Below are 13,497 nucleotides of genomic sequence, written 5' to 3' on the forward strand. Positions count from 1 at the left end.
AGCAGAGGTTGCTCCTATCTACAAATTTTGAGGGGCAAGTAATTTGAGATGAAAAGGTAAGGCATGCAGAGCCAATGCAGTGTATGTGTGTGGGGAGGTTGGGTAAGGGGGGTGCTCAGGGCAGAGATTGCCTCTTGGAAGCAAGGGTTCTCTGACCACCCAGCACTACACATTAGAAGAGTTAGAGAAAGAACATTGGAGACCCAAAAGTAGTAGAAGATAACCAAGAAGAGAGTAGAAATAAAATTAAATAGAGGAAGAGGACAGTAGGAGAGATCTGTGTAAACAAGAGCTGGTTCTGGCAGAACCTGAATGCATTCATGGCGCTGAGAGCACTGACCCCGTGCCCTGGGCTCCCTGAACCTGGAGTCTCAGTTCGCTGCAGCCCAGGTAATCCACTTTGGCCAGATGAGACCACTTCCGGGTGGGCTGCGAGATGGAATAGTTCACCCAACAGAGATTAGGTCCTCCTGGTGTGAGTTGGGTTCGATCCCCGGCACCACATGGGAGCATCATGCATGACACAGAGAGAAGCTCTAGGAGTGGTGAAGTGGTGTTGTGATGTCTTTTCTCCCTCTCTCTGAAATTGATTTTTCTTTTTCTTTTTTTTTTTTTTTTTGTCGTCTCCTTGGCTTCACCGCTAAGGGATGACTTTCAGATAGTCACAGAGAATAACCACAGCAGTGAAGTTTCCTCCTAGGCGGTGGGAGCTAGACTCTAACCTGGTTCGCACACATGGCATAACAGCTCACTATATAAGAGAGATATGTAGCCGACCCTATCGCTCTGAGGTTAAATGAGAGAGAAGGGGAAAGAAGTCTCACAGGCACAACACCCCAGTGGGGAAAAATAAAATTATGGGGCCGGGTGGGGGAGGCTGGGGAGTTAGCATAATGGTTATGCAAGACCTGAGGCTCAGAGGTCCCGGGTTTGATACTCTGCACCACGATAAGCAAGAGCTGAACCGTGCTCTGGTTGGTCTCTCTCTTTAAAATAAAAGAAAGGTTCTGGCACATGATGGCAGAGGAGGACCTGGGGGGGGGTAGTTTAAATTGAAGAAATCTATTGTATAGAAGGGAGAAACAGATAAGACTGAAATGTGTAGTTAGCAGCACATCTTATAAAGGAAAAGTTAAAACAAGTTTTCTGGTTTAGGCTTATTTAATAGAAATAAAATCAGTTTTTCTGTTTTTTCTAAAAAAAAAAAACAAGAGCTGGTTCTTTGATAGATGCAGAAAATCTCTGGCAAAATTTGACACACTGGGTAAAAATTAACTAGACTTACTAGCCACAGCAATTAGGCAAGACAGAGAAATGAAAGGCATCCAGGTGAGAAAGGAAAATCTAAAACTATTAGTATTTGCACATGGCCCAATTTTATATATAGAAAAGCCTAGAGACTAACCAAAAGATCAAGTAATAAATTTAACAGTGCTGCAGAATTCACGGTCTACATGCAGCCACACACTCTTTCTATACAGAAATAACAAATCACCAGAAAGAAACTATGAAAACAATCCCAGGGGTCTCAAGATAGCTCACCTGGTAGAGCAGACATTTCACCATGTTTGAGAGGACCTGGGTTCAAGTTCCCAGCAACCATATGGAAGCACATGTATAAGGGAAAGCTTCATGAACAGTGGAGTGGCCCTGTGGTCTCTCTCTCTCTTCCTCCACTCCCCATTTCTATTTGTTATTGAAAGAAAAGAGTCCCCAGCAGTGGAAAAGAAAAAAAAATCTAGGTTGTCCAGGAGAACCTTGATATTTAATGTGCATCTTACCAAGCATGAGACCCTCAAGAACGCAATGGGCAGCACCAGAGGGGGTCTCCATGGATGGGTGCTATGGTATCTCTTTTCTTTCTCTCCTTCTGTCCCACTCTCCCCCCCCTTCCTAAATAAATAGGAAAAAAAAACAGACCTAGGAGAACACACAAAGGTATCCAGGCATCATGTATGCACAAGGCCATGAGTTTATTCCCCAGCACTGCATGAAAGACAAGAATATCATGTTGCTGCATCAAGAAGAACACTTACTAATCAATTTAACCAAAGAAGTGAAAGACCTACATAATGGAAACTGCAGGACACTGATGGAAAAAACTAAAAAGTACACACACAGGGAAGGGAAGGTGTCTAGTGCTCATGATTTAGAAGAACTAATATCGTGAGAACATGTATTGCTCCCAAGATGCAGTTCAGTTCCCATTATAGTGCCTTGTTATGCAACATAGAAATTTTTACAGTAATAGAACAATAGTAAATTTTGTACAGAAAGACAAAAAAGGTCTTGAATGGGCAAAGCAATGCTGAGATAGAATAAACCCAGAGGCACTACACCTCCTGATTTCAAACTAAAAATCTATACTAGGTGTGACAAGTTCTCAACTATTATTAGAAAGCCTGTTTGGGGTGCAGCCCTCTTGGGAGACTGGATGGATGGAGAGTTCTTAAATAAAAATACAACCAAGCAATAACTCTTAGGCATTTTTCCAAAGGACAATCAAACGCTAATTCCAAAGGACATATGCATCCCCATGTTCATAACTGAGGTATTCACAATTGCTAAAGCATGGAAGCAACCTAAATGTCCATAGATACATGACTGGCTAAAGAAGTTATGAGCTATATCCTCCATGGAATACTACTCTCCAATCAAAAATGATGATCTTCTTGTGTCCTATAGGACAAAATGGATGAAACTGGAGGGGATTATCCTTAGTGAATTAAGTAAAGAGAAGAAAGATAGACAACTACCTAATGGTTTCACTCACATGTGGAATCTAGAGAATTGATATACGTAAACTTCCAAGGGGGTGGAGGAAAGCAAGCAAACTATTTCTTAAGACTTGGTGAGAACTTCAGTGGATATCTTTGAAGGTAGGAGGGTGGGGATACAGAACTTTTTTGGTGGGTGTGGTGTGAAATTACACTGTAACTTTTATAATTATCCTTTAACATTATTAATCACAAATAAGAATACTGGGGAAGGGGGTTGGGAGGTAGAGCAGCAGGTTAGGCACACATAAGGATCCTGGTTTGAGCCCCTGGCTCCCCACCTGAGGGGGGCTGTCGCTTCACAAGCGGTAAAGCAGGTCTGCAGGTTCTTATCTTTCTCTCCCCCTCTATCTTCCTGTCCTCTCTCCATTTCTCTGTCCTATCCAACAACAACAACATCAATAATAATAACTACAACAATGATAAAACAACAAGGTCAACAAAAGGGACAAAAAAAAAAGAATGGTGGGGGGGGGGAAAGGCCTGTTAGGAAGACTATTAGTAAGAGGACAAAAAACAAATTTGGGAAACAAATAAGGAGAAAAAGGAATTTCTGTGCAATGATAGTGAGAATGTGAATTTGTACAACTACTATGGAAAATAGCATGTTACTTCCTGCCCCCTCCAAGAACAATTGAGACTAAGACTACTAGACATGCTATGATAACCCCATTTCTGGATTTTTACCACTAGTTTGAAAAGGTATTTGCACCTCCATGTCCACTGCAGCACTGTTCACAATAGCCAAGATACAGACACAACCTAAGCATCCATCAACTAGGTGAGTACTTAAAATAGAGAATCACTTAGTTACGAAGAATAATTAAATCTTGTCATTAGTGACAAAGTGAATGTATCCCAAGAAAAAAGTTATTGTGCCAAGTGAAATAAGACAGAGAAAAATACCATGTGATTTCATTCCCATATGCAGTTTGAAAACAAACAAACAAAAACACTATATAGGAGAGAAAGAAAACAGATTGGCAGTAACCAATTAAGTGGAGTTTGGGAATTGATTGGGTGTAGGGGACTAAGAGAGTCAGGCTTCCACTTGCAAAATAATAAGACAATGAGTTGCAAAGTGCAGCCTGGAGACTCTCATCAGCATGGCTCCATAAACCCAGAAGTTGCTGGTAAAAGATGGGAAGCAGACTCTTCCCACAGTGGAATGACCAGTGTTGACTCTCCATGTTGTAGACTTGAAACTAACACTGTGTTTTATACTTCAACTGAAGAAAGATGGAAAGGCATCTAGCCCAGGGAATGCCCCGACTGTAATGATGGGCCTCCATCTCAGGACTGGGAGTACTGCTGTGGTTTGACACAGTGATTACAGTGGACGCAGGCCACAGTAGCTAACACCACAGAAGAACACAGCACACAAAGGTTAATTTATTTGGGGCTCTGGAAATGCAATTTTAAATGAGTAGGGCCTCCAACCTATGAACATGTTGTCCTGAATAGTTCATTTCTAAATCAGCTGTTCAGGGACAGCAAGCCATTTCCCCAGAGGAACAATACTGTAAGTGGTTAGCTCATTAGAGGCAATTTAATCCATCAGAGAGCAGGACTTGAGTGCTAATATTATTAGTTTATGTTCTGGGAACATTCATTCACTTCATGCACTGCTATAGTGGACGGGGCCCTGTTCCCAGATGGGAAGAAACAGTCACTGAGAGCTTGCTTGTTGCCTTAAGGAGCTTACACTGTGGTGAATGAAGTGATTCTGGTGGAAGGATGGAGAGGGGCTGAGGGGGCCCATTGGGGGACTGGAGAAGAGGGCTCCCCTTGCCTGGGTGCAGGCTTCTCTTTGGCCTTCACTTCACCCAGGCCAAGCTTCCTGGCCCCTGTACCACCTGGACCTCCTCTTCACAGCACCCGTGCCTGCACCTGGTCAGTTGAGCTGGTGGCCAGTAGCAGGGACCACCTTCCCTGCCTGACTCTGATTCTTTCTCTAGCCCTTGGGCCACAGGGAAGTTATGCTTTTCTTTGGGTGTCCCTCTGCAGTGACCAACCAGACAGAAATGGCCATGCTGCTGTGTGCCCTGGCAGACCAGTGACAATATACAGTTGTGCTCAAAGTCTCTCTTTAGTGACCACCCAGTCCAGGAGGAGATTCTGAAGAGCTGGGGGTAAGTGAGGGAGGCGACCAGAAAGAGGTCCTATGGCACAGGCCTCATCCAGATACAAGAATCCCAGACAGTGAGCTCTTCTGCCCAGTAGCCTCTTTTTTGTATTTGTGTTTTTCTTTGTAGTTGCCTCCAGGGTTATCACTGGGGCTTGATACTTGCACAACAACTCCACCACTCTTAGCAGCTTTGTTTTCTGTTTTTGTTTTCATTTATTTTTGATAAGAGGATAAGGCAGCAGACTAAGAGAAAGACAGGAAGTAACACCTGCAGCCTAGTTCTACTGCTCATGAAGCTCCCCCACAGGTGGGAACTGTGGCTTGAACCTGGGTCCTTAAGCTACGTGATGTGTGTGCTCTGTGTGGTGCGCTGCATCAGTGACTTTTTCCTGTGGCTGCACGCGTGTGTGTGCTGGTGTGCAGTGTCATTTCAGTGCATGGTCAGCCTGGACCCCATGTTCACAGAGGCCCACCATGCCCTGTAGAAGGCTGCCAGATGCCAGGGTAAGGGGGTTTAGGGAAGCAAGTCATTCTCTCTACAATGCTTGGACTCTAAGCCCTATCAGATCTAATGGTGAGTTTTCAGGCCAGGGTGGACCTCTCCATGTGCCAGAGGCCCAGGGTGTTGGCTTTGGCCTCGCCTGAGTTGTCCCTTTGTGGCATCAGAGGACTAAAACCTCCCCCCTGGCACCCAGACTTCTAGTTAGCAATCTAGAGCTCCTGAGCTTGGCTGCCTTGTTGTTCTGTGCTGGGTTATCAATTTGCATAATGAAGCAGGTGACAGTGCCTTGTGCCCATTCCCGCAGCCCTGACTGGCAGAGAGAAAGGGACAGGGACAGAATTGGCCACAATTAACATGATGTGCTTATATAAGGAGCAGAAGAGAAAGCAGAAAATTGCCAGTGCTCTGAGTCTCGAAATGCACATGCAAGGGCTGCTGCATCCTAGGTGGTTGCAGAGGGTGTAGGGCTGGTGTTTCTTGCTCAAGGGCCTTTGTCTTTGTGGACTGAGGGAAGGGCTTCTCCCCCAGATCCTCTGCCCCAAGATTTGCAGCTGTGTATTTATTCTTCCCAAGGTCATGCTGCTTGTTATCCTATTCATTTTGTATTAGAGCCCAGCCTTGCATTCTGTTCCAGCCTGAGGATGACGCCCAGGTCAGCGTCTCCCTAGTGCTCAGAACAAGGCTGAGCCTCTGTTGTCTCAGGTTCTGTTGGCATCCAGTCCTTGTGAGAAACTTTGTTGCTTCCTTCTGCTTAGCTCAGGGTGGTTCACATGCTGGTGAGGAAGCTTGTAGGGATTAACCACACAGGGAATTCAGTATCAAGTGGTTTACAGAGGAATCTGCTCAGAGTCTCCTACCCTCAAAGATCCTCGAAACAGGAAACCCCAATCCTGCCGTATGTCCCTTCTCAGATGCCAGTGCATGGATGAATAGGCCTACTCACCTCTCCATCCTTTCTTCTTGGTCACTCCCTTTCTTTTCTCCTGAAGAGGGGATCTTTGCTTCACTCACTGGAGTAAGCAAGCACACGGGCGACTTCCTAGCAGAGAAAGTCATGGCGCCCAGCACACCCAGTGTCTGAGATACATTCCTGCAGTCAGCCCCCTTCAGCAATAAATACACTGGAGAGTCCGGGGTTTGGGTGAGCACATCTCTTCTAGGCTGTTGGGCACCCCAGATAGGGAGAGAATGGTCCATCCTCTCTCGATGGGCCTCGGGCTCCAGTCACCCCTGACAACTCAAGAAGCCATTGGGGGGGGGGGTGACTCAGGACAGGGGACAGAGCTTCTAGGATTGTACCCTCTTTGTCCTCACAAGGGACTCAAAGCTGCTGCAGTGCACACAGCAGCACAGCACAGGCTTTGCAGTCAGCTGTCTAGGGCTAAGTCTTGACCTCCTTACCACCTAGAAGTGTGATGTTGGTGGAGGCACTTAGCCCTGATTTGAATGCTTGCTCTGTGAAATGATGTTAGTGACCTCTGTCTGAAAGAATGGGCATGAGAATAAAAAGTAGTAATGTTAAGACCAGCGATAAAGGAGGTACATAGTGCTCACTGAACAGTTCGATAAGCCAGGCTATGTCTCCTGGTGAGTAGTGTTGAGCCAAGCAGCAAAAGCCAAAGTGTATCTGGCTCTTACAGGACCAGGACTCTGGTTTTTGTCCTCTCTGGAATGCGGGGGGGGGGGGGGGGGAGGCTTCTGTGCTAGCCTGGCACTGACACTCTCTAGACACGGCAGGTGTTCAGAGTCGAGTTCTCTCCTTTTCTCACAGTCTCAGTGAGCACCTGACTGGCCACCCAACTTCTCTACCCAGGAGCCCTTCCAGCAGATCTGCTTCCTCTGCCTCCCACTGAGCAGGAACTTGAAGGCAGTGGACCCTCCAAATTGCCCTTCCCCATCCCTGACTTGCTGCTTGCCAGGAGATGTGATCTGAATCATTAGGACAGCACTGGGCCACCTGCCAGGGACAGACTATATAGCCAACACCAGCTCCCTGCATCTTCCTTGTTGTGGGGAGGAGCAGGAGAAAGGGAGCGGAAACCCGTTCTCCAGTCACATCCTCCAGCCCTCCCCAGCCTCGTGGTATTCTGGGGAGCTCCATCTTCTGTAGTTTTAGTTTTCAGTGAGCAGTCCAACTAGTGTGCAAGAGTCACCCACCAAGTGACTCAGAGAAAGAACTAGAGCACTGCTCACCCCTTGTAACTTTCAATTTGTTTTGCCTTTCTTGTAGCTCTGAGATTCGAACCCAGGGCCTCACATTACAGAGCATGTGTTCGACCATGAAGTCACCTCCATGCCCCCAAGTGACTTTCATATCCACACTCAGTCCTCACTTTCTCTGACAGCCACTCCGTGTCCTCACAGTAGAAATAGTTACTCCAAGGAGTCAGGTGGTAGTGCATCAGGTTAAGCAGAGATGGTGCAAAGCACAAGGACTGGTGTAAGGATCCCAGTTCAAGCCCCCGGCTTCCCACTTGCAGGGGTATTACTTCACAGGCAGTGAAGCAGGTCTGCAGGTGCCTATCTTTTTCTCCCCATTTTCCCCTCTTCTCTCCATTTCCCTGTCTTCCCCTCCTCTCTCCATTTCTCTCTGTCCTACCCAACAACGATGACATCAGTAACAACGAGGACTACAATAAAACAAGGGCAACAAAAGGGTATAATAAATAAATTTTTTTCTTTTTTTATTTTTTCTTTTTATTTTATTTATTTATTCCCTTTTGTTGCCCTTGTTGTTTTATTGTTGTAGTTATTATTGTTGTTGTCATTGTTGGATAGGACAGAGAGAAATGGAGAGAGGAGGGGAAGACAGAGAGGAGGAGAGAAAGATAGACACCTGCAGACCTGCTTCACCGCCTGTGAAGCGACTCCCCTGCAGGTGGGGAGCCGGGGTTCGAACCGGGATCCTTATGCCGGTCCTTGTGCTTTATGCCACCTGCGCCTAACCCGCTGCGCTACAGCCTAACTCCCAAATAAATATTTTTTTAAAAAATCTTTTAAAAAATAGTTACTCCAACACACACCTTTCAGAGAGAACCCTGAAACCCCACCTTCCCTCCCTGACTGCACCTTCTAGAACAAGGTTCTCAAAATCCACTGTCTGCACAATGGGGACTGGGTTGTCTGCTGTTTCTTCCCTCCATGGAAGAAGTACTGAGGAGCCTACTGGCATGGCCTCATGCCCTGATGTTCTGAGTCCAAGTGTCTGAAAGGGACTGAGTTATCATAGGAGAGGAGATGTGGGACTGGTTCTGAGGGGGCTCAGGGGTCTTTCTGGCTCTCTGAGTCAGCTGGAAAGAAGCAGTTGGTATGGGCTTATAAACTAAATGCCTGAGTTGCCCCCCCCCATCCTTATCTGGCCTAGCTAGCACACATCCAGCTATTCGGAAAGGTTCCAGAAACATACCAACCAGGCTGCACAGCCTGCCGAGGCTCTTGTCCACTCACACCATCATTATGGCAGGGGGCTGTGAGGGGACATGAGCTGAGCCTAAAGGCCACAGAAGTCCAGAGCCAGCTCTGTCACAACTTCTACTGTGAACCCATTTCTGAACCTCTAATACCTGATTCATTTCAGGCCTAGTGCTTTTGGCCACACATAAATTCTCCTGACTACACTAATTTGTCTCAAAGGACTCCAACTCAGTTGTCCAGAAGTGAAACACTAACTCTTAATAAATTCTGAGCCCACAAGTCAAGATTTAGTGAACACAGAAAGGCTCAATTCCTTGAATGTTTGTCATCTTTGCTTCTAACCAGGGAGAAAAGGATGTTGAGGAATCTTGTTGTTCTAGATGTGAATCGCCTTCAGGATGAAGAAGTGCCTTTGACAGTTAGCTGTATAAAACAGCTTTTCTATGAGAGCTTGGCTGTCAGCATCCTTCAACTTCTATTTGAGACCCCCAGCCACCTGCTTCTCTGAACTAGAGGGGAGCCACCCACTATGGAAGCACAGTGGCAGTTGGAGCTCTGACCAGTTCAAGGAAGTGATCCATAGCTTTGCTTGCTGAGAGAGCTGAAGTTTAAATACAGCAAGACATGCTATGTTCTTTGATCTTGTTAATGAAACAGTGCCAGAGTACTGCTGACTTTCATTTGGGGTCCAGTTCAGTTCAAGCGGGTAATTACGAATTCCTGGTCACACTAGTTTGTTTCTTTTCTTCTATCTCTTTATTAGTGATTTAATATTTATTTATAAAAGTGGGCCTAGGGGCTTAAATCTAGGTCCTTGTATGTTGTAATAACATATGTGCTCAGCCAGGTGCATCACCCCTGGAAATGCATGTTCTTTGTGTTGTTTTGTTTCTACCAGTCCAGTTTCTCATGGTCTTTATGCAATTTTGAAGGATGGAGCTATGAAGACAAACATATCCACACACCTTTGTGACAAGAACCATAGCTAAGATGACAGGTAGGTCTCTCAGCCACCAGGAGAGAGAGCCCACCTGTATACCTTTGATGGCAAATCAAGTCCCTTCCAGTTCCATGTTTGAACATTACAGCACAATCTAGAAGATGAGCAGGGTGCAGGCATACTATCCATCCTACTCCATCCCTCAAAAGACTCACACAAATAGCATAGCTCACAAAAGCATGTCCTCAGGCCCTTTAAATGTTGACATTTCCACCCTGAGGCCCAGGGGAAGCTACATGAGAGTTACACACACCACACTGCCACTAATGGGGTTCAGGGCAGGAGAAAGGGACACATGGCCACACCAGGGATTTTTGTTGCCACCATAAAATTAAGTAACATGGAGAAGACTCCCTGGGCATGTGAGTACATCTCTGTTGTTGTTCAGGGTGATGGAGAGGGGCCCACCTGGGCAAAGGAGAGAAACAGGAGGGGCACCGGGTGAGGAGGAGAGGCTAGGAGGCTAACGTGGGTGGCAGATGGAGGCCAGTAACAGAAGCACCAGGTCTGGCAGGCAGCCTGCTCAGGGTGCAGTTTATATGGGCAGCCACTCAAGACCCAGCGCTGATTTTCTGGGGCTGCCATGAGAATTTACTGTGAACTTGGTCAACTATGGAGGCTTAAAGTAACACCATTATTCCCCCACAGTTCTACAGCACAGTAGTCCACCGTTAAGAAGTGGCAGGAGCTCTGGCGGCTTCGGTCACCTGGCTGCAGCTGCATTCTGTCCTGGCCCTCCCTCGCGGCCTGGCTGTGCCACAGCGCCCTTTGCCTCTGGGCAGGACTCTGGGTGTTGGAGCAGGCCACCGACCTGGGCCATCTGGGACTCTCCTTTTGAGATCTTTAACTTGATCATACCTACAAAGATCTGTTTTCCAAGTGAAGTCATATCTCTGAGAGCCAAGGGCTGGGAGGTGGATGTATCTTTGGGGAACCCAGGAGAGGCCCCCGTGGTGTAACAGAGCTGGGGTGGGAGGTGGCCTGTGAGACATCATGGAGTGTCAGGGAGGAGGAGAGGGCAGGGCTGTGCCAGGCAGAGAGGAAGATGGCTCATTACTGGGACATGAGGCAGCAGGGACAGTGGGAGGCATGTGCCTGGCTCCAAGAGCTGGAAATGCTACAGTGCTACTGCTGATGTCATCTTCTAATAATAGCCACAGCCACTATTTCCAGGAGCAGCAGTACTAGTAGGTCAGGAGTGGACCTGGTCCCACGAGGTCACTAACAGTGAGGACAGAGGATTGAATGGGGTCCAGCACACTTTGCAGTGTCCTGACTCCCTGAGAAGCACTACAAGGGGGCACCTTACAAATAAAGAGGCTCAGATCTAGGGGCTTTGTCATTTGATCACTTGTGGATTTAGGGAAGTCACTAAGCTTCCCAGGCTCCATGTCCTCATTTGCAAAATGGAGATGATAGCACTGATGTGAAGATCAGATGTGCTTCATCAAACACCGAGACTCTGCCCAAGCTCCTTGCCCTCAGACTGCAAACTGCAAAGACCATCAGAATGGGGGGGGGGGGGCTGTTCAGTACTGTGGGCCCTTTGTTCAGAGAAGAAAGATGTTACTGGCTTCCTCCCACCCTCTTCCCCCTGGGGAGTCAGTGGACAATTCAGTTCAGTGACACTGTTGTTAGCACCTAGCACCAGCTGACCCAGTGTACTGTTGGCTTGTACTGTGGTCATTCTGACTTCACCCAAGTAACTAGCCCCTGCAGAATGGAAGCCCCCAGCCAAAGGGTGCCTTGAAATGGGTTTCCATGGAAACATTAGTCAGCATTCAGATTCTGTAGCTTTCCATAAATAAGCTGCTCTGGGAGCTTCTGTTTCTGCCATAAAAGTGAAGATTAATTGTGGAAAAATCTTAAACTTCATGGCTACAAATATGCTCCCTCAACAGTACTTGAAGACAAGGATTTAACCTGCATTGGAGGGGCCATCGGCTAAGACAGTTTAAGTAAGTGTGGAAACCCTTCTCCACTTACAAAGTTACTCAACTTGATAAACATTTAACTACACTGAAAAGTCAACTACATTTCAAAATCACCTCGTTTCTGCTCTCAGTGTGACTGTTTAGACAACCTTATTCTTAACTCCTCTTCCTTTAGTTCCTGGAACATACCTTCCTGTCATGAAATGTCAGTCCCAAGACTGCTTTCATTAGATGGTTTAAGGTAAACACAGTAACAATTTTGATGTTTTCAGTATACTTTCTGCATACTCTGGGGGCTGGGTATTGTCACACCTCAGTGCCTGTTAGTTACTATATAAAGATGCGGGTTCAAGCTCCTGGTCCCCACCCAAGCTTTAGGAGCAGTGTTGCTGGTATCTCTCTGTCTGTCTCTTGTCCTCTATAGGAAAGAACAGAAAAGGGGGGAAATGGTCACAAGGAACCTTCAGTCACTGGGCCTCCATGATAACCCTGGTGGTGGTGGGGGGGAGAAATCACTATTTTTTGTTACTGTATACTGATAGGCAGTTAGCTGTCATTAGTTTTTGATGTGTTTTCTATAATTATGTAAATTATGTTGACACTTCCTGGTAGGATGCTTACACTTTACTATTTTGTCATTTCTACATGTTGTAATGAGAGCAGTCACCACCCTCAGATGAAGGTGCTACTAGAGGGCTCCTGCTCTCTCCCTGTTTTTTAAGTCCACTGTCTGGTTGAACACAGCCTCTCACCACCCTTCCCCAGAGACGTGCTTTCACTGATAGTCGTGTGATGGTCGCATGGTTCTCGTGGTCAGAGGGAGACTGTCAAGCATGGGCACAGACAGCAAAGTGGGATGAATGTACTAACACAGTCAGGACAGAGGGACAGTGACTGGCTGGCCACAGGAACCAAGGAGCTCCCTGCTGAAGGTCACTGGGAGTTGCTGAGTGAAGATGCAAGCCTTGGGCATGATCTTGGCTCCATAAGCAACAGGGCCAAGAACCAAGGAGACTCAGTTTTCCAGAACAGAACTTTCAAGGCACAGAAGACAGGCAGGTGACAGCTGCTCTGGTCTAAGAGCTCAAAACAACAACTCATCTTGTCAAATCCACAGAGGGAAGCCCAACCTCTGTCTCCTCAGCTATGCTACTTTCAGAGAGAAAGCATCCAGTCATTGCTAGTGGCCAATGAGGAAGAGAGATAGGGTACCCTGAGTAATGACCAGAAACTTGATAAAGAAGGAGACCAATCAGCAGCCCAGAACTGCAGGGAGGGTTGCCCTCACCACCACTCTGAAGTCACATTTCCTCAGCTACTGCACACTCCTCCATGATGCCTCAGCAGTAGTGGGCTTGAGGACAGGATCAGCTGCACCAAGACCAAAGCCACACATGGATTTCTGGGAAGGCCTCATATGCCCTGCCATGTCCTTATCTTGCAGTGGATAGTTATTTGGGCGTATCTGTGAGCCTACTGGAAACTCTAGAGGACACTGCTCTCACTATAGTTAGGTCATCCTGGTGTCCGAGGAAGTGGCTTCTGGGGACACAGATGCCTCATCCCCCCAACCCCCACTTACTTAGCATAGGAGTTACATCTCACCCAGAGAAGACTATAGCAGCAGACACACTGCCTCCTCCATCTACTACAAGGAGCTCAGTGATCAGGTCGGCGGCTGCCTCAAAGGAGTCCCACCTCAGGCACATCTTCACACACAATGAGATGAACTTGGCCAGATA

General features: G+C 46.9%; 1 protein-coding gene across 3 annotated transcripts in view; it reads right to left on the reverse strand.

The window, feature by feature from the left end:
- Positions 1 to 13,497, reverse strand: part of GRIN2B (glutamate ionotropic receptor NMDA type subunit 2B) — a 494,586-nt gene that overhangs the window by 25,960 nt on the left and 455,129 nt on the right. The gene's annotated exons all lie outside the window — the stretch shown is intronic.

Source organism: Erinaceus europaeus, chromosome 7 (assembly GCF_950295315.1).
Source record: "Erinaceus europaeus chromosome 7, mEriEur2.1, whole genome shotgun sequence".
NCBI lineage: Eukaryota > Metazoa > Chordata > Mammalia > Eulipotyphla > Erinaceidae > Erinaceus > Erinaceus europaeus.